The 21,709-nt window shown below is 37.8% G+C and overlaps 1 pseudogene; it reads left to right on the plus strand.

The window, feature by feature from the left end:
* The window catches only part of LOC134222437 (uncharacterized), a 68,624-nt pseudogene that overhangs the window by 35,733 nt on the left and 11,182 nt on the right, over positions 1 to 21,709 (plus strand).

A 21,709-nucleotide genomic window follows, 5' to 3' on the forward strand; every position in this document is an offset into this window, starting at 1 on the left:
CCCCATTTTTTCTGGGCCCTCGTCTCACCATATCAATTTTTTCATTTAAATTATGTTTTACCTTTCTCGTACAAACAAAGTTGAAGCAGGAAGATATCATTTCACTACGAGAACGATCTTTTATTATAGAAGGCTCGTAGAACCATAGTGCTATCAACGACCTCAGTTCATCGAACTGAGCACATGTTTGTCGGTGTGTGTGTATGACATGTGTGTGCACAAAAATGGAATAAATTCTAACTCAATTTTTCATATGGAAATCCAACCAATCGATCGCTATTGAATCTTGATAACGGTAATGGCGTTACAAAAGCTGTAAGAAAATGATTAGCCAAACCAAAGGTTGGTGTCTTTAAAATGCAGTGAAGGGTACCACTACTATGTGGTTTAATTTCCAGTTTATTTATATGGAGACTGAGAAAAAATAATTTTTCCATCCCTGATAGCCCTACGTAATTAGCATCGCACTACGCAACTTCAAATCTGTTCTGAGGAGAAAGTATGAGAAGAAAGCATGAAGCTTCCACATATCATAAAACATTAAAAAAAAATATCCTAAACTGCAAAGCTGGCGCACTCAAAAATTGATACACTTGAAGGACATCGTTATTGAGAATCTCAGTCTGCAAAATAATGCATGTATAAATATGCACAATGAATATGAAAATTAGATAATGTTTGATTCAATCACGCCACTATTAAAGTACAGTTTAATTGTTCGACAATAAGTGATTAACAATCATGACAAATGAGCAGCAGAAGCAAAAAGAACTTGTAGCCTGCATAGACGGGAATTTCAGTTAGTTTATGCTGTTCTGAGGAAAGAAAGATTTTCCAACTTTTATCACGTGATTTCGAGGAATATGGAAAGACTTAAGGACTCCTTCTCATCATCCAGGGAGAATTTCTCCTAGAGCTTCTTTAAGGGTTTTTAAGGAATAATTGAAAGGATATTAGGTTCCATGTAGCCTTGCGAGCAAAGGCGGATTGCCAATCCGAGATAGCGAGTTCGATGCTCTGTCCGGTCTACGATGTTTTAATGTGGAAATATTCTGTTATTAGTGATCCTTTGTACTTGACACAAGATCACATACCATGCAATTGCGGTTGTAGAAAAGTCAACCAATAACCAAGGAAATGCCAGAATAATGCTAACAGAATACCAAGAGTAAAGCAGGTACAATTTAACAGGAGGAACATTTCAAATATGCATCCAACTCCCATGTGATACATCATTTTGATAATAGAATTCAAGAATTGGGGCTATTGGTGGTTTATATTGTTTATAGGAAAAACAAATTATCAAATCTCCACAACCTTAAATCGATGAATTCAAATAAACATCCCCAACCTCCATTTTTGGAATCTGTAGGTGTAGGAAGACTTGAATAAATTTTACGTTTTCCCATACAAATTTCATATAAACATAAATTTACTTCGCCACCCCTAAATGGGCCACCGAATTGCCTAAATTTGCCAGAACTCCATATTATCAAAATGTATAGTAAGACATAGAGTTGTACTCAAATATTTTTAAATGTGAACTCCCTAATGTAGATCCTGAAGACGAAGGAGAAGATGAAGGATTGTTTGAGTAATCCAAAATATTATTGAATTATTAATCTTATTAAGAGATTATTTTGCCGGATCATTCTTCCTAAAAATAATTGCTAAAGCAACTTCGAAAAACGATAGAGCTCTAATTGATTTCCAAGAATTTAGCTATTTTCAAAGAATCAAAATTACCGAAGAAACAACTAAAATAATTCGTAAGAGAATTTTCGAAAAAATCCCAAAAGGAATTGCCGAAGGAGTTTATGAAGAAATTTCGAAAGGAGCTGCGGAAAGAAAATTAGACTTTCCAAAGAAATTCCTAAACAAAACCTCTCCTAAAAGAATGAGAAAAATAAGAAAAAAAAAAAGAAATGAGCTAGGTCCAATTTTAATTTTTTGCGTCTGTTAAGTTCATTCCGAAAGTGTCTCCTGCACAAATATGTAAGGGAAAATGAAATTTGGCTAAACTTTTTTGGGAAAAGATTCGAAAGATCTGGTATTATGTATTAAAATCTATTTTGTCTACTTTCCGGTGGTTAGTGTGGTGGTGAATTGCACCACAAAGGGAAATTGGCAGTGCAAGTTAAAATGAGGACGCTGTCTTTGTTCTATATCCTAGGGCTTAGGCTATGGAAGCCCTTGGATAACATAAAGAGTCGATAACCATTTTAACCTCAACAGATTCAACGTTTAAATTACCTGTGGTGATGTTTTGAACGCAACTCAGGTTTTGTCTGGGATTTGTATGAGGCCGCCATCGCATTGTGCCTAGTTAACAAATGGGTCAAAAAATGTTAATAGTTTAATTGTTCATTGAATTAAATAACCATTTTATTGGTAACATTCTTGATATTCCACTCATGGGTTTGTTTATTACCGTACTTAAATGACAATTGATCATCAAAGTTTAGTTTGAAGTTTAAGTCAGCGTGCTGAAGGTTAATCACTTTTTGAATCATCCAATCACAACCATGTATTTCAGTCACTGGAGTGAAGCATAACAGTTTGCTAACCCATCGTGCTGTGGAGCTCACAAATTGATACTGATCAGACCTACGGCACTAACGAGATGGAAGCGCTTGACTTCAAGCTTGTATTATTCTAACGTGATGACACCGTGTGTTGTTGTTGTTTCAGGCGTTTTCATTCTGTTAACTTGCAAAAGCTCAATCAGTCGAGTTTTTCTACGATACACACCAACAGATTTACCAAAGAAAATCGTTGATGGTTATGAACGTCACCGGTCTAGATTGCGTATGAAATAATGGCCCATATTTCAGACTGTCCGTCAAGGTTCTATCCTGATCCACAAATTCTATCGGTTCAAGTACATGGAGGGAGACGAGCATTTGCTGGGGAATTCATGCACATGGTTTAGGATGAAATGTCTGCCAAATAGTTTGTAATGATTTAAAATATTCTTGCTTAGGCAGCCATTGGATGGACCCAGTGGAAAAACTCAATATTTATGTGGTGGAGTACTTATTTCTAAATTTACTTCTAACTGCTGCTCATTGTGCCGTGAATGGAGAAGTATTGTTTATTCAAAACTAACGACATTAAGCGTTTATGAGAAAAACAATCCATAGTAGTATAGGTCCTCCGTTATGCTTTTCACTATTTAACCTCTAACTCTTGATATGATGTCAAACTCTTTTGCAACATTTCCTAAAAAATACAATGCATTTCTTCATAGTCTTTCATTACATTGTTAAAATCAATTCAGTCTATGCCGAAGTGAAAGCAGTAACGCTGCCTCACGTGCTCCACATTCTTAAAACTGAAATTTTAAATGCTATCAAAGTATTTTAGATTGTTCGATTTATTCTAATGCCTTTTATTTTCTAGTGTAAAACCCGATACTGTTCGTATAGGCGATACTAATTTTGGTGGGAAGATCACGAAACAGCGCAAAGTATCCCATTCGTAGTTTTAGGAAGCATCCTCTATATCGGCATAGTAAAAATATTGCGATATCGCCCCATTGAACTCGAGTTCGATGCTAAATTTAATCAAGCGGTTTGCTCTGCCTGTTGTGGTTGGAGAAGAATGTGCCTCATAAGAAATGCAAGCAGTTGATTTGCATAACTGGCATTGGTGAAAGCTTAGCCAACATTGCAAAAGTTACATTATCGGCAATTGATATGAAAAAACGTGCGAAAGGGTACCAGTTAGTAGACGTCACCAACCGAACGGTTTCGTCGAAGAGCAATTTGTGCCGGAAGTGATCACATGGATATTTCGAGGTTAAGATGTTAAACTTTCCCAGAGTAGGGATTGTTTCATTCGTCACTCGTTTTAGGGTGATTCTGTGGTCCGATTCAAATTGAAAGAGAAGATGTGATGGAACATTGATTCCGCTGATCGTGGCGTGGGAAATATGGGGACTCTGTCTGGGATCGTGCGTGTATACTGTCGGGTCTTTCCATGAATGGATCGAACAGGAATTGCAACATCCTATTGACTACAAGTAAGTAACTTACTGTAGATGACACCATTATAACATCATATCTTTTTAGCATGCACAGAACCTCATCATGTTTGAATAGAAAATGTCAATCAAAATAACTACTACGAAATTATTGGGGACCAATGTCTGTGGGATTACGTAATACACTACTGAAAAATGATTGATGTGGACAACATAATAGACTATCGTTGCTATAACATCGGTCATCCGGTGTGTAATGAATAGATAAACCGCATGCATCTTGTGAAAAAAGATGAAGTTAATACGAATTGACGATATTTATCACCCAAATTTCAGACTGATAAACCTCAAAACGACATCGCGCTTTCTGAACCCAAATTCGTTGAGCACGACATAAATTTGGCCCTATGTATTCGGGAAACATATAGACGAAATGGATGAAGTATCTAAGCATCTCAATTTATGGTTCTAACATGCAACAAAGAGTCATTCCGGAAAGACGACTACGAATGGTATACCATCGAAACCGTCATAGACTCAGCACCAATGGGCATTGCAGCAATCCGGAATATTTACCTGCATTTTATATATTGCGCAACACCATTAACTTAATTCCAATCAGCGCAGTGTAGGTTTAGCAATTTTCTTTAATTTTTATAAAGTTACTATGATTAACAATTTTTCAGGTGGATCATGGAGGTCCGTTAATGAAAAGTTTTATAGATCAAGTGCTACTATCTTTATGGAGTGGTGTCCAAGTTCAGGAAGGATGCGGAGAAGGTGTAAGGTAACAAAAAATACATCCACATGTTGAATGGATTGAAGAGGTTATATTAAAATCATAACAAACTAATTGACCAGGTATCCGAGAGTCGAAAATAGCATATCAAATCGTTATTTGATGATTGCATTTTGTATCAAATCCTATTCGAAGCTGGCAGCACTCTCTTAGATTCCCATGAAACTTTCTGGACGTATAGACTTTGTCAGCCCACTACTATCTTGTGTGGATCGTTCGTGATGCTGGGCACCAGCTTGACCTGGCGGAACGAAGTGAAAAATAATTTCGGTATCGGAAGCAGAACACTTATTGTGGGATCGACCCTGTTGTCCAGGAAGTCGAAAAACATTTCGGTTCAAAAATGTCCTAGGAAATTGAACATCGCCTCTCAATTTGTGACCACGATATTGTTCCTAAAGTATTAGATTTGGTTAGAACCAAACTCCTTTGTAAAAAAATCTGTCTCTTGGTCGATTGTATTCATTCGTGTTTTTTCTTCATTCTTACAACTATGCGTAGGCATAGTAATATAATTGAAAAAAGTTAAATTAAATAATATTAAAAAAAAAAAATTGATAATTAAATATAACACTTTACGCAAACCATATTTTTTAGAAAAACTATTGTTCTACAAAATTGTTCGAAATAGCCAATTTCTTTATTTCTCGGAAAATGGACATGTTATGTTCTACAAAGTTATAGCGCAGCTTCTTCCAATCAATTTTGCTAAAAGTTGGCTGATTTAGAGCAATTTTTCTATTGGATTAGGTGTAACTCAAAAAACAGTATTTTAATCTCTATTTTTTGTTTTGATTCTCGAAAGCCCCTCAGGTGACTTTAGAGTTCAGCAAAATGCAACTTTGATGGGTAAATATGCTCTATATATTTTTCCGATCAAAAGTTATAATTGTTTTTATAATTTGATATCTCCGGTTAGGGCAGATCAAAACATATTTATACGGCTTTTAAGGAATTCATATTCTTTTTATTATGTGAAAAATTGGGGATATGTTTTTATCTCAAGTTTTATACTTTTACTAAATCAGTTTTTAAAAATTGATATAACTGAGACAACGATATTCTATAGAAACCAGTTTTGAAAAGCCCAAAAGTCTTCAAAAGGTGAGATCCGTGAAAATAAAAGAAATGAGCAGATCATAAATATTTTTTCGAGGGTCACCTAATTCTGGTAGGTAAAATTATCTAAACAAGTGAGCTTAAGAGCTACAACAAAAGTTGATTGAAAATCTGCGCTACAACTTTGTAGAACATTTATGTCAATATCTAAAAAAAATCACATTTTATAAAATGGCCCATCTTATTTTCGTTAACTCTATAAATAAGGCCCCAGTATCCAGAACAACTTTGTAGAACTTTTTCTTTTCTTAAAAGTATGCTTTAAGCTGAAAATGCATCTTTTCTCGTAAATCTTGCAATACGATGATAATGATAAACCTTATAAAAAGTGTTAAAGCTGTAGGTTTTTTTATTTTTCATTTCTCACGAATGTCACCTTCTGGAGACTTTTGGGGCTTTTCAAAACGCGTGTTTTGCTATATGAATATCGTCTGTATCTTCCTCCATTGTCGAGTTATATATTTTTTTTTAATAAACATGATTTTAGTAAAATTGGTAAAACTTGAGATAAAAAATAAATATTCCAATTTTTAACTAATGGAATATGAATTTCTTCAAATGCTTAAACATATTTTTGGTCTGCCCTAATCGGAGATATCAAATTATGAAAACATGTAGTTTTGACAGAAAACTGAAAACTGCACACCATGTTGCATCGTGTCAGCATCGAGAAGGCAGCCCCTTCAGCGCAAAGTAGCCTACCAAAGATTCTACAGCTACCAACAAAGGCAAAAAAAGAGCAAATGGATTGATTCAACGGCAACAGACCCGGCAACGAATAAAGACGACGATTGGAAAGTCGGATCTTGAACGAGAACTTTGAATGAACCTGCACGGGCTTCTGGCTCGTGAGCTGCAGCAGGTCGGCGTGAGTGGCAGCACTCCAGGAACATGGTGGCCCAGGACTGGAGAACGTGAATTCCGGGCGGTGGATTCCATAACGAGCACTTCATTCAAGTGCCCGATAAGCGACCGCATTTTCGTGTTGAGAATGAAGGGCAAATTCTTCAACTATAGCCAGATCAGCATCTATGCCCCAACGAACGATAACCCAAGATGAAGAATGAGTTCTGAGAGCCTTTATAAGGCCTACGGTAGTGCCCAACACATGATGTAAAGATTGTCATCGGGGATACAAAGAGAAGACGAAGAGAAAGTTTCTTTCGCCCTGTCATTGGTACAAAGCCTCTATTCCGCTACAGACAATGGTCTGCGACTTGTAACCTGCTGCTGCTAGAGGGATGGCAATCAGCAGTATCTACTTCACGTAAGAATAATCGCAAACACACCTGGCAACATCCGAGTGGAGATACTTGCTCACAGAAGACCACGTGCTGATCGACGAACGACATTTCTCGGATGGTATATAAGGTCCTCAGAGGTCCGAACATTGACTCGGATCACTCTCATGAAGTTGCAAAATTCGGCGCGACTTTCCAGCGTCACGAATTCACGAAACAAGCAGAGCGATGCGTTACAGATCCAACGCTTGTCAGTTGGGAGTTGCTGGATAGTACCACCGAGCTGGACGACTGGATAAGAGATGCTACTGGATCTGGCGACGTCAACAGATTATGGAAAATATCCACGAAGCTGACTACAACAGCGCAGGAAGTGTAGCTACGCACAGCGACGCAACGAAATTATTGGTTTGATGGAAAGTGCCAGCGAGTGACGGACGAGAAAAATGTTGCTAGGAGTCGAATGCTAGTGGCTCGAACCCGTTCCAACAGAGAACGGTAAGGTGTAGTAAGGACAGAAAAGAAACAAATTTATCGCAGGAAAAAAGGCAAAACGAAGAGAGTGTGATAGCAGCGAGGAGAACATGAAAGAAACGATATGCGGAGGTTTTACGCACTCGTCAAGGCGCGCGGCATAATACTGCGCCAGTCCCCGCCATGTGCAATGACCGAGAGGGAATTTGCTGTCAGATAAGCACCGGTGCAGCCAGGTGAAGGAGCACTTGAAGATTCTGCAAGCACAAGTCAAGCGAAACTGGTTGCGGCAACCTTGTTGTGACTGAATCTGGTCACATATAAGTTACTATGATCTATACGCAACATGTGTGCTGTTCGGATTGTTGAACGGTGGAAATGTGTAGGTGTATTAAGGAGCAGGATGGTCATAGTCGGCGACGGTCAAGCTGTGGAACCACCAACGCTGGACGAGGTAAAGAAGGGTCTAAACGAGCTGAAAAACAGTAAAGCTACTACGACGAGATCCCGGTCCAGCTTCTCAGACACGAAGTGAGCAGCTGCATCAATCAACACAATATATCCAGAAAATATGGGATGATGAAGAACTTCCTGCGGGGTTGATGCCCTCAAATCCCCAATCTATAAGAGGGCACGGCTTGCCCGCGATTAGCGACGTCAATCGTCTAGACCAGCGGTTCTCAATCTTAGTACATTCTGGAGGTACCTTTGCTGGCCCCAGGGGTACTCTCGGACAAAAATCCGTAATGGCGGACGAATACAATTTCAATCAAACTCATTATAAAGTTTGATACTAGTATTTTTGAGTCATAACTTTGTCTTAAACTTGTCAATATGCATGGCGATCCAATAAATCAAAGTCAATTGAATCCTGCCTTCAACAACCAGCACAGTGGGCAAGTAGGGCCAGCAAAAAGACTGAAGGAATAACTTCGAATTAACAAATTAAAAAAAACTCTGCAATGCAATCACCTGATCGAAACAAAATGTTGAATAAAGTGAGAATATGTTTCGAGCCAGGGGTCTCCGGTAGCCTTGTGAGCAAAGGCGTAGGATTGCAATCCGGAGATGGCGAGTCGATTCTCGGTCCGGTCTAGGTGTTTTCGGTTGGAAACATTTCGATTCCCTGGCATAGTGTATCCTATGCACTTGCTACACAAGATACATAGTCATGCAATGGCGGGCATAGAAAAGTTTCAATTAATATCTGAGGAAATGCTAGAATACTAAGTTGAAAACCAGGCCAAGTTCCAGTTTGAATGTAGAGCCATAGAAGAAGAAGAAGAAGAAGCTAAAATCAAGAGTCTAATAGCCTATTCAGATTGGGCTATTTATGACTTTGTTAAGTGAGAGGTATCCAATTATTACGAGGTGTTCAGACTGCAGCAAGATAATATATCTTGACATTTCATGTTTCCTCATTACGCTAATACAGGGTTGAATTCAGAGTTTTAAAATTAATTTGCGAAATCAAGCATTTGTGTGGCGACAATCGAACATTTTCTGAACAAAGTTTCTAAAAAAAATATTAAAAATATGAAAAGGATTTTCGAAGAATATTTAAGCTCTATTAAGGATAATGAGCGAAGCTACATTCATTAGTTAGGTGCGCGTTCGGGGAATCAGAATATTCTAATTTTATTTTAAGTTTAAAAGTATTTTGATCTGTACTATTGATCGAACGGAGATTTGATAGAAAAATTTAGATACTTTTGGAATTCTCACAAATAAATAAAAAGGACGATTGGACCAATTTTCAAGAAATATTATCGAACCAAATGTATTTCCACCAGATCTCCATGTATGAAGGGCAACTCAGCAATTTTTTTTTTTTAAAATGGAAACTGAACCATTGCGTTCTACTCGACAATCAATGTACAGCTTCTAACAAAATCGAATCGTGTGAATGTGATATAATTTAAACTGGATTTGATGAATTAATGCATTACCAATCCATGTTTTATTTAAGGTTATTCTACTTTTATATATAATCTAATTCAAATCGTACAGTGTCCCATGTGAAAATTGAAATCCAAAGTATATTTTCTAAGCCATTCAAGAGTAGAATTGAAACAATTTATGAAATCATGTTTATTCATCAAATATATTCGTTTTACAACCATTCCTACGTTTTAAATTGTCTTCCGCATTGGCCCTTGAACTTTGAAAATTTATTCGATTTGTTCTATTAAATCTAGGTGAGTTAAATATCATGTTAATTCTAGAGAGCATCTGTTTTTAAACAATTCATGTTGAATAAGTGAGAATAAATAATTATCATCATTATTTTTCATCATATACCACAAACCATCCAACTGAGTTATTCTCAGCGCTCAGAAGATTTCCATCAAATGCATTCGACCCTGCTGCGACAGAAAGAGCATGACTGTCAACCATGAACGAAATGAAAACAGAGAGAATTTTCTCTGGCAAAGAGAGCGTGAGTTGTCAGTTTTGTTTTGTTGAATTTCTCCCATCCCAGTTAGAACGAAAGCTCTCTCGTAATAATTGTTCGTAATAAATTTTTTAGCGGGTATCTTTGACAGCGCAAAATGGGAATATTACGTAAATAATGACATCATAAAGCGTATTTACCTGAAACGCCAATTATTATGCACAGGCGTAATCTGAATAGGCTATAAAGGTCTGAAAGCCTCCGTTTGAAAGGCATGAAGGCTTTTTATCGAATAGCGCCAGCTACGTTGAAGAGGATTGGAAGATCCTTCACGTTCTCGGAAGCCTTCTTCCAAGTAGCTCGAAGCATACACAGATAAAAATATGTTGTTTTTCGAGACGAGCCAGTCCACGGTGATTTTTAATGTATTTTCACACGTATTGTACCGCCTATAAAAAAATCTACCCACTTAACTCCACCGCTTATTTTTGGTCGTAACGATAAGCGCTAGATAGTCGCCTAAGAAAAAATACCTCCAGAAAAAGCTACTTCGATATTTTTAAAATGTTGCCGCCTCGTGGTGGGTCTTGACGATGAATGCTTTGATAGCACGTGCTATTTGTATTATGAATAAATTTCAAGACCTATGAGAGCCTTGGAAAATGATCACGAAAGTTGTCATTTTGTTGCCAGGTAATTTATTTGGAGCCTGCATCAACAATCAATCTATTTTACTGATCTTTTGAATCGAAATAAATTTGAATTGAAATAAATTTGAAAAATTTAATCAAACTCAATTAAATATCGAAGCAATTTTACACGTCGTTGAATTTTCAAAACTATTTGTATGTTCCTCCTTTCAAGAGGCCCGGAAGCCTATTTTCAGGAAGCCCTCCTCAAGAAATTCGGATATTTACAAGAGGTTTGAAGCGTTATTTCAAGTGTCTCAGAAGCGCCCTTTCAACATTCTAGGAAGCTCCTTTATGTGGCTAAAACCGCATTTAAAGTGGCTGAAGCCTCCTTCAAAAGGCTAAGAGGCCTTTACCAAGAGGCCTTCAAGAGATTAGAAACTTCTTTCAAGAGGTTCAGCCCTTCAGGAGGCTCGGAAACCTCCGTTCAAAGGGCTCGGAATCATTTTTTTAAAAGGCTTAAAAGCCTACTTTAAGGTCATTGACAGTGGTGCAAGCCATACGCACATCTGTTATCGCACAACTGTCATTTGTATTATTCACGCATGCTGCGACGCAGCAAAGCCAACAACAAAAATGACAGTTGTGCGCCGCCTGTACGAGTGGTGTGCCCCGAAAACGAGAACACTTTGAAACTTGGATCCTATGAGGAGTGACCTTAAAGAGGCTCAGAGGCGTCATTTCAAGATGTGCAAAAGCCTCCTTTAAGTAGCTGAAAAGCCGCCTTTAAAGAGGCTCGAACCCTCTTTCAAGAGGTTCTGAAACCTCCTTCAAGAGGCCGAAGCCCGCTCAAAATATTCGGAAGTTTGAAAATAACTTGCCATTGGAAAGTTTCAGGAATAATGAGAATTTCAGCCAAACTTATGGAGAGCCATATATCCGTTACGCTTATTTATTTACAGTAAAAAACAGGCGGTAATCAATTAATGCAAAAGTTCGAAGGGTATCTCAAGAAAAAGGTTGAGAACGCTGGTTCAGACGCATGGGTTATGGAGCGGGGTTTGATTCGCCCCGTAAGAGAGAAAATTTTCGTGATCGAAAAACTATCCACCGGTTCACTGGGTGTTAAGTGTCCTGTCCGTTGGCTAGGTGTTCAGTCTGTACGACCTCTGGTCGAAGACGGTTAAGTCTTAAAAAAAAGAAAAAGGCAGAGTGTGGAATTACAAGGATTCTTCGTACAAAATCCTGTCGCGTATCCTGTTTAACAGACTGAGACCGCTTGAGGAGTCCTTCGTCGGCAGGCAGGCTTTCGTGAGGGCCGATAATGTGTTTTCCAACGAAACTGATACGAAAATGATACGTGCAACGCTGGATGGCTCGAAATCAAATATTCGGATTGCCGACGAAGTGTCAACCTCGTTTATGACCATAGACGAATTGAAGCAGGGTGATGCACTTTGAAATTAATTGTTCAACATTGCACTCGAAGGCGTTATTAGGAGATCTGACGTGCAGAGGAACGACACTAAGATCATACGGTCGCATATGATCCTGGGCTTTTCGACTTCATTGGAATCGATCGAAGAGCAGTAGTGGAGGCGTTTATCCCACTGAAGAGGGAGACGACGATGATAGAATTAACCAATAACTCTACCAAAACAAAGTACATGATGGCAGGTAGAGATAGAGAAAGGCCTAGTGGTGTTGGTGCTGAGGTAGTGCTTGATGGGGATGTGTTTGAAGTTGTTGAAGAATTTGTTTTCCTTGGAATGCTTGTGACATGTGACAATGACGTTTACGTGAAGTGAAAAGACGTATTGACGTAAAACAGATTAGGTCCCGCAACATGCAGACGGAAACGAAATGTGCTCTATACAAAACTCTGATTCTACCAGTGGCTATCAACATGAAGCATGGACATTAAAGAGAGGGACCGGAGAGCTTTTGAGGTTTTCGAGCTAAAAGTGCAGAGTACAATACTGGAGGGAAACTAGAAAATGGGTGTGGCGCAGACGCATGAATCATGAGCTGCATTAATACAAAAAGAAAAATGTGAATCGCATAATACGGCAGATTTAAGGGCTGGCTACTTATGGAAGAGTCGGAAGAAAGAATAGCGAAAACAATATTTATCAGAGAACCAGATAGGGACCGGCCACTACGTGGAAGGCCACGAACACGCTGGCTGCACGCGGTGGAATCTGACCTGGAGACCCTGAACGTTTGGGGAAACTGGAGCAACATCGCCCAAGACCGACGATTATGGAGCTCTACAATACGCCAGGCATAGGTATCAATGAAGATATGATTGAAAAATTGAAAAATGTTTTGCATATTTTTTGCACTTGCATAACGAAGCGTTTATAGAGGTAAGGTCTTGATTCAAACCACTGTTCACGACGTCTTAGGTTTGAATTTTGTCTGAGCGGAGCTTTTTATTCCAGTTTCGAGGTTCTGAAAGCAATTCTTCTTAGGATTTCGAGATTCTACAACCAACAAGAAACTGTTTAGTGTTTAGTTTATATTTCTGAAAGTTCTAAAAGTTTGGGATAAGACATGTTTATAAGGGGATAATTTATTCTGCTTACTTCGCGCTGGTACTTGATATTTAGACATACCGAGAATCTGAAGCAAAGTTCTGGATTGCATAAAGATTTCTTTATTCCAGGAAGAGAGGGTTTCGTCCTTTTGAACTTTCGTAATATCTTCTATATAATAAAATGAAATGGTTCGTTCGTATCCGCATAACTCGAAAAAGGCTCGATAGATTTTCTTCATTCTTTCAGCAGGTATGATGGTTATCGTTTCCGACGTTTTCGCGAAAATTAAGACTAAGGTTGAGTAATTTGTGAAAAACAAAAATTAAGAATCGTATGGAAACTTCGCATGGGCAGTTCACAACGCGTATTTTCGCCTACTATGCAGGACAACGTCTGCCGAGTCAACTAGTTTTAGATAAAAATTGAAGATTTTATAAGGCATGTAGTTTTTAGGTCTTTTATGTTTAAGGATTTCTGTGCTCATTCCCGACCAGGAGCTCCATTGTTTGTGATTTTTTTGTATTGTATAATGTCAAAGGCGTATTATTCATACCAGTAAAATGTCATTTGCATTCGTTTGTATAATTTTCCCAGAACTTTTTCAGAAGGTAGCTATCAATTCATGTTGTATGACGAACTTATAGCGGTTAAATGGCCACAACTTTGTCAACGAGACTTTCTGTAAATATGTAATCTAGGGCGTGGAGGCAAAATGTCATTCAAATGACATTATGTCAAATGACACGTGACATTTTGAGAGTTTTCTACCTGATTTGATGTTATACTTAGAGCAATGTACCCTTGGACAAAAATATAACCTACTCAAGCGTTATGAGTACATTCAAAATTATGGAAGAAATTTTCTTCTAAAGAAAGTTATGTACATATTAGTCAAATGACATGCAGATGACATTTCAACTCATCATACACAGCAATATAGAATACATTATGAATCGGGGATCGTAATCTTACTCCATTCTCACGAAAGAGATTGCCCTCACGCTGATTTTCGCCGAGAAATCAGTTTGCGGGAAAATAAAAAGGTGATGAGAGAACCATTTCTCCTCACTACCAGTGCCGCGAAAAGTTGATTTGCTCGTTTTCTACTCCTTTTTTCCTTTTCGTGCCATCACCAATTGCGAAACGAGTATGCATGGAACAAAAAACCTAATCCCCATATGCAGTCAATGTGGTGGTATATTATAGTGACCGCATGCTATCGCATTTTGTTGATGTTCTAGGTCTGAACTCTGTTGCGATCATAAATTTTGTAATTGCTTACCGAAAATTTTCGAAAAGTGAGTGAGGCGTAAAGTGGATAAAATGAAAAAGAAATTCATCAAGAGGACGATTTTCGTTTATCTTCTAGGTTCGCTCTAGAGAAAAGAGGGATGGAGAAAAATGTTATTCACTAAAACCTGAAAAAGATTCTCCGATCCGAAAATCGCTTGTTTTCGTCTCTTAGAAAGGAAAAGTACGAACTCTGTTATGAATAAAACCTTTGGAACTTTTTGGAACCTACATTTATATTTTATTCACGATATGTAAATCCCATCGTCTCTAACAAAAGAAAATGTATGCTTCTTCTTCTTCTTATTGGCATTACATCCCCACACTGGGACAGAGCCACCTCCAGCTTAGTGTTCATTAAGCACTTCCACAGTTATTAGCTGCGAGGTTTCTAGCCAAGTACCATTTTATCTGTATATCAAGAGGCTAACACGATACTTTATGCCAGGGAAGTCGAGACAATTTCAATCCGAAATTGACCTAGACCGCACCGGAATCGAGCAGCCACCCTCAGCATGGTCTTGCTTTGTAGCCGCGCGTCTTACCGCTTGGCTAAGGAGGGCCCCTACCTTACAACACTCTTAATTCTTGCCAGTAGGTAATACATTGTCCTTTGGGTTTTGTAAAACTATGACTAACTAAATAGCATCAATTCTGGGGCACATCTAACATCATTGCACAAAAAACTGATTTGTTCACTCCTTTGATTATTAGGCTAGTCCTCATTCAAATTTATCGAACTCTTTGGAATTTCTTTGAGAAACTCATCCCATTCTGAAAATCCTTTGAAATTTCTTGATTTCTAAAATTCCTCCGGAAACTCTCGAACGAAGTTTTCGCATCAAAAATTTATTAGGAATTTTCTGTTGGAATTCCCTAGAAAAGCTCTTCGAAATTTCTTCAGAAAACTCTTTGGGATCCCGTAAAATTCTTATAAATTTCCGAAAGATTGAACCGGCGTGAAAATTTTTAAACCAGCGAATTTTAAACAGCGAAGCGCTGTTGCAAAAATGTCCGTGGCGATGGCGTGACATCAGCTAAAGGGCGAACAGAAATTATTAGCACCGAAAATGTCGCCAATTTTCTTATAATGTTTAGAATCAAACCAAATTTTTTACTTCAAAAATCAAAATAAAAGATCGATGGAGCCTTGAGGTGTAAATTTAAAGCATTTCGCTGATACCTCCCATCAAAGTTTTTCAGTGCATCCGGTACAAGTTTCTCAGTTTTTTTCCATTTTTCTAAATGTCCTTCTCGTCTTTGACTGTCTTTGCTCTTTCAAGTTCTCTTCATCATTGCCCAGTACTGCTCCACCGGGCGCAGCTCCGGACAGTTTGGCGAATTCATGTCCTTTGGAACAAAATGGACAGAATTGGCCTCATACCACTCCAGGACACTTTCAGAATAGTGGCATGCCAAATCTGGCAAATAGCGGAGCTTCGTCGTGCTGCTGCAAGAACGGCAAAAGGCGCTCTCGAGGCACTGATTTGTAGATCTCGCCATTTACTGCATTTTGTCACGAAAGGCTCACTCTCAGTCCGCAAGAGAAATGGCGCCAAATGAGATATTTGGAGGCGAATTCCGACATTTTCTTCTTCTTAAATTTGTCGTCCACATCGAACTTGTTCTTGCCGGTGAAAACTTCAACCCCGGAATTTGCTTAAAATCGGCTTTTATATACGTTTCGTCGTCCATCACACAGCAGCCATATTTTGTCAGCATCTTCTCGTAGAGCTTCCGTGCCGAGTTTTGCTGTCGATTGTTGCCGCTCATCGCGGTTTGGGAAGTTCTGTACCTGTATGTGTAGTCCAGCTCCTTCTTTGCATTCTGGACGTAGTCTCGCGACATGCCGATCTTTTAGCCAAATCACGGCTTGAGACGTTGGATTTGCTTTAATCATCCGCTTCACCTTTCCTCCGACTTTTGTTCTCCGGTCCCGGTTTTCTTACAGCTCCTTTACCGTTGAACCACGTCAACGCTCCTGGAACCGCTTCAACACTCTTGGAGACGGTTGAATGGTGAATTTCACCATTTTCCCAACTGCCGGTGCGACAGGTCAGGAAATACCAGGTGTTTGGAAAGAATTTGTTCTCTCGACTCGTTGGTTCACTCATTTTCGTTGAATAAAAAACACGACTTGACACGAGTTTGACAGCAAGAAACAATACACATCAATGAGTAAGTGTGCAAAATTTGGTTGATTTTTACCCAATGGTAGAAAAGTTATGCCCTGTTGAATGTGTCAATATTCTGTGTTCGCCAGTACTTGCAAGAGCTTGCAAGCATTGTGCTTTCCACAAGATGCAATTGCAGGCATAGAAAAGATTTCATTCAATAACTGTGGAAATGCTATTAGAACAAATAGAACAAATCAATCATTGGAAAATGATATAGTGTTCCAGCTGGTAAAGCCGTTGAAAAAGGAAAAGTACTTAATTATTGTTTTTTTCTTTGCTTACTTTAACAAAACGAATATTCGTACAATGAGAAAGAACCGATGTCATCCTATGTCATTAACAAGATGTAAGCTACACTCAACTCTACTACTTCTGGAAGTTGAGTGGAATATTTCATTTATTCCAAACAAAGATGCATTAAATAGCATGATGGAAGCGCCCTGAATGTGTGTACGAAAACTAATATTTCTCTTGATGGGCATTCACATAGAGCTTCTTTCCGAAATTAATTCAACCATGAAACTCGACAGCGTTTGGGAGTTAAATTGAATATCCTCCTCATAAGTCTGACGACGGTCTGGTTTTCTGTTATTTGCCTTACGCTAGACTGACTGACATATTTCTCCGGACATAGCTTCGCAAAGATGACATTGACTCTTTGAAACGGCGATGATGGTCTTGATGCGGAGGAAAAAATCTGCGAATAGTAGTAGATCAGAGCAAGAGGGGTCGAATAGCTGGCCGAAGCAGTGACTTGCTACTCGAACAATACACCCACGATCCTAAACAAGACTGGTTCACATTAAAACACAATGAAGAGTTTTACGGTTTGTATAGTATGACATCCTTACATCCTATCTGATTCAGCTAGTAGTAGTAAGAATACCTTTCTCACAATTAGAAAAAAACACCGACCTTTTTGCTTTAATAAACAATTTTTACCATAACGCCAATCAAATTCTATAGACTTCAGCTTTGTTTTCCTCATCAAAAGCAATTTGTTGCGAGAAAACCCGTTAAGGATTATCTACTATATGAAAGTCTAATGTTTTCTTAGCTTTGGCCCACGTTCTCACACACAAATATGCACATGTACATTCGGAATCAATTTCTCAAACTTCATATATCACTTAATTAAACAGAATTTATTATCAGTTAATTTTAAACATTGTTTCAACAGAGTCAGTCTAGCCTGCATTTTATTCAGTGGGTGAGCTGTCCTTTAGACAAACACAATCAGAAAATTATCCGGCCCAAGAGGGATCCGGTCAGAAACTTTTCGTGACTTTGTTTTCAGTTTTGGTCCCATGCAGTCTCATTCATTGTGCTATGTTTCAGGATCCGCCTCTTCTCAATTTATTATCGGATGATGTATGTGGAGTTATCGGTATTTCTGCCTGATGGGGAATGTGCTGGCAGCAGCCAGCGTTTCCTCAAATCCGCATCCAATGATGGTACGCACGACGGTTTCGGCCGAAAAGCTGTGAATCTAATATGTGCTGCGAGATGCCGAAAAATAAAACCAAGAGAAGACTGTATTAGATAAACGTAATCAGATTATCATCTCTCGTTGAATGCGGGAAACATCATTGTTGGGCTGCACAGCCGGATGACGATTCAAAGTTGACATCGATGTCAACATAAGAGGGATGTTCCAACTCACGATACTAAGTTGTTGATACTAGTGCTGTCACTTTCGGCAAATCATCCTTAGTGGATCCAATTGATAGACATGAATTAATGATGAGTCCAGGAAAACTAATGAAGCAATCATCTTCTTGACAACTATCGCTGGGTCTTGGAATCTTGTTTATGTGAAGCAGCATTTCATTAAAAATGGCCTAATTTCAGAATACATAAACCCTTTACGTTTAATGCTAGGTATCTGTTCCTATATCAATAACAATAAGGCAATGCGCATATGAAATGCATTGATTTCTTACCCAAAAATCAAGAAACATGAGAATAATTATGCTACGCTAACGCAATTTTTAATTGAAAACAATTTGGTAACTTCAAAAATTAAATTTTTATCACATTATAGAAGTATTTAGCTGATAAACATCATCATGCATCCTATTTCAATAACATTCAAGAAAAGTTAATCCTATGCCTGTACCTTACATCATATACTTTCCAACATAAAATACGCAACTATTACTTGTGTGTATACGAAATATGATTGCAGTGATGCCAATTCTTCAATGTTTTGTATTTGAGTTGAAATATAATTACAAATTGCAGTTTTTGTTGTAGTTTTCTAACTATCAGTTTGATTTTATGTGTCAAGTCATCTTTTCGATATACCTTATTTTACAAACATAAAAGTTGAATTTCACAGTGAGGTACTCACAGGTACTGCAAGCCATGTAAACAGTTTGGAATACGGACAAGGATAATTGAGATGTTGTTCGAAAGAAACCTATATCAAACTATTGGAAATCGCGGTTTTTGAAATATATATTTATAGTAGAAAATGCGATGTGCTTTAGTGTTAGAAGTGAATTTTGAAGTGATACAATTGTTTTAGCTTGAAACTGAGTGGAAAACAACGTCGTGAAAACAGATGAAGCTGCTAGTAACAATCGAGCAGTGCATCAAATATATTATATTAACAATATGGTTCACTTCGAGTTTTCCCATACAATGAAATGGGAAAATTTGGTGTAATAACATCATCTAGCGAGCAGAAGGAATCTAAACATGTTTTTTCTAGCTTGTGCTGGAAACCCTCCTCATCTTCCGGAGTAGTCATCAGTTGTTCGATGACATTTTACAGTGTGGGATGTCCTACATTTTCAATAAATCGATTACCGGAATATCGACTTTTAAATGCAAACACTACTGTAAATATTTCTGATGAAGCAGTAAAGCAGACAAACTAACCTTTACTTCAATCGTTCAAACTGTGAAAGCCGTTCCGCAAACATTAAAGATTGTTCCATGTTAACATTTCTATTTTTCAGCAAGAAATTTGATTTATTCATTCTGAATATTATCGATATTATTCAATGCATCATTCTTCTTCCTCTTCGTCCTAAATTCACTGGAACTTAAACCTGCGTTTCAACTTATTATGAATTGAAAACTTTTTGCTGCCCACCATTGATTGAATGAATATGTATCTTGAGTGGAAAGCCATGAAGATGACACTCATCCGATTGCGTTTTGTTATGTTGCGCTTATCATAATGGGTATTTGTTATGTTGTATGGTTATTTTGTTACACATGGAAAGTGAATTGAACAAGTCACTTGGATTAAACGCGTCCAACACCTTCGCTCAACTCACTTGAACGGACAGTAAGTTGAATATTAACTCTGGCAGTAAAATTGCAATCAACTAAGTTGTTCAATTCACTTGCCCTTTCAAACGTAGCATTACGGTGAGATATTTCGCTGAACTTAATTACGCTTATTTTATTGTGCTTTCTCGATTTCGTATCCAATCTGATATTTTTGGGATTTATAGATTATTTTTCGATACTTTCGCAAGAAAAATAGTTGAACGTACCGACCTTGCTCGGATATATATCAAAGGTTCCACATCTCGATTGAAGGACCATCGAGATAGGAGAGATCGAGGAATGGAAGGAAAATTTAAATGGGTACTAGATCCAAAACAGCTTGTTGCTATGAAAAAGACAAAAAACAAATTCATTGTTGATCTGTATTGTTATCATCCAAATATGGTCTAGTAGCCCAAAATTTGAACATAGACATAAGGAGAGTGAATCCAGAACAAAATACGATCACAAATCGGGATAGAAAGATTTCGAGATAGGTAAGTTATCGAGATGTAGAAAGCCAAAATGTATGTAGATTGAAGGGACCGAGGAAACCAAACAACTTTTTTTCTCCCTTAAACGGAGCCTTTTAGTTGTAAAACAGTCAATTATTTACCACGTCACTACTAAATGTTTTCAGATTTTTTCTTCCAATCATCATATAAAAATTAAGGAGGAATGGATTATTACCAAGATAGTCTAATAACTTGTTTATTAAGATCACGTTAAAGAGCATAACGAAGCCAAACTCGATAAATGTATGTAATCCTCTGAAAATAGCTGAGAAACGCCGGATGGAGATTATGCACTGGTTTGATATCTTTTTACAATATACCCAATTCTTTTCTGAACACCTGCCAAAATTGAAACTTGTTATGCGAATGAATAAGTTTAACTGGTGTCATAAAATTATTCAAAACGATTGATCATGCTAAACAATAATCTACCATAGTAAATAAAAGCCTTCCTTAGCCATGTGGTGATATCCGCCAACATTACAAGTTTTATTCTGTTCTAGGGATGGTTTTCAAGATCAATTTATAAGATCTAATAATAAAACCCAATATTACACGACAACTTCCCGATGACCACTATAAGTGTAAAATATGATAAGAAAATTATTTTGAGCTTTTTAGTGAATTTTTCATTGATTAATATCCTTGACATGGTCTGACTCAACAAGTAAGGCTGTCTGTGTCTCGTATCTTGACTCGAAACTCTAGTCGAGTCAAGTAGAGAATTGAAGAGCCTAACTGTGAGGTCAACGTATCTGTCAAGATACAATAATGATGGAATCAGTGGATGTATTAACTCGTCTTAGACAATGTATATCAAGTGGCCCTCTAGATAACCACTATAAACCTATTATAAGAGTATTTTGAGAAAAAAAGAATTTGCCGTAGCTGTCAAAAAAGCTTTGAAAAAAAATTAACATGACGCACTCTCAAAACAATGTAGTTTTGAGCATTCAATTTAAAATAATTGTAACAGCAATATCCTGATCTTCCTTGAATATATTGATATTTCTCCAATATATTTATAATGCAAAACTACCAAAAGTGTTTTAGTGGTGAAAACATTGTCTAATCATGAATTATTGGAACGATTAATTGAGATGCGGTTTTCACTGAGTGGAAGCTGGAGATTCCTTTTAGCTTGTAGGTTTTCTTTAACCTGCGCTTGATGGGGAAGCGTCATTACAGTACAAGGAAAATAATTTTCCATACTAATTTGCATGCAAACTCTGAAACGCTTGTGCACATCAGTTTTAATCC

Source organism: Armigeres subalbatus, chromosome 3 (genome assembly GCF_024139115.2).
Source record: "Armigeres subalbatus isolate Guangzhou_Male chromosome 3, GZ_Asu_2, whole genome shotgun sequence".
Lineage (NCBI taxonomy): Eukaryota > Metazoa > Arthropoda > Insecta > Diptera > Culicidae > Armigeres > Armigeres subalbatus.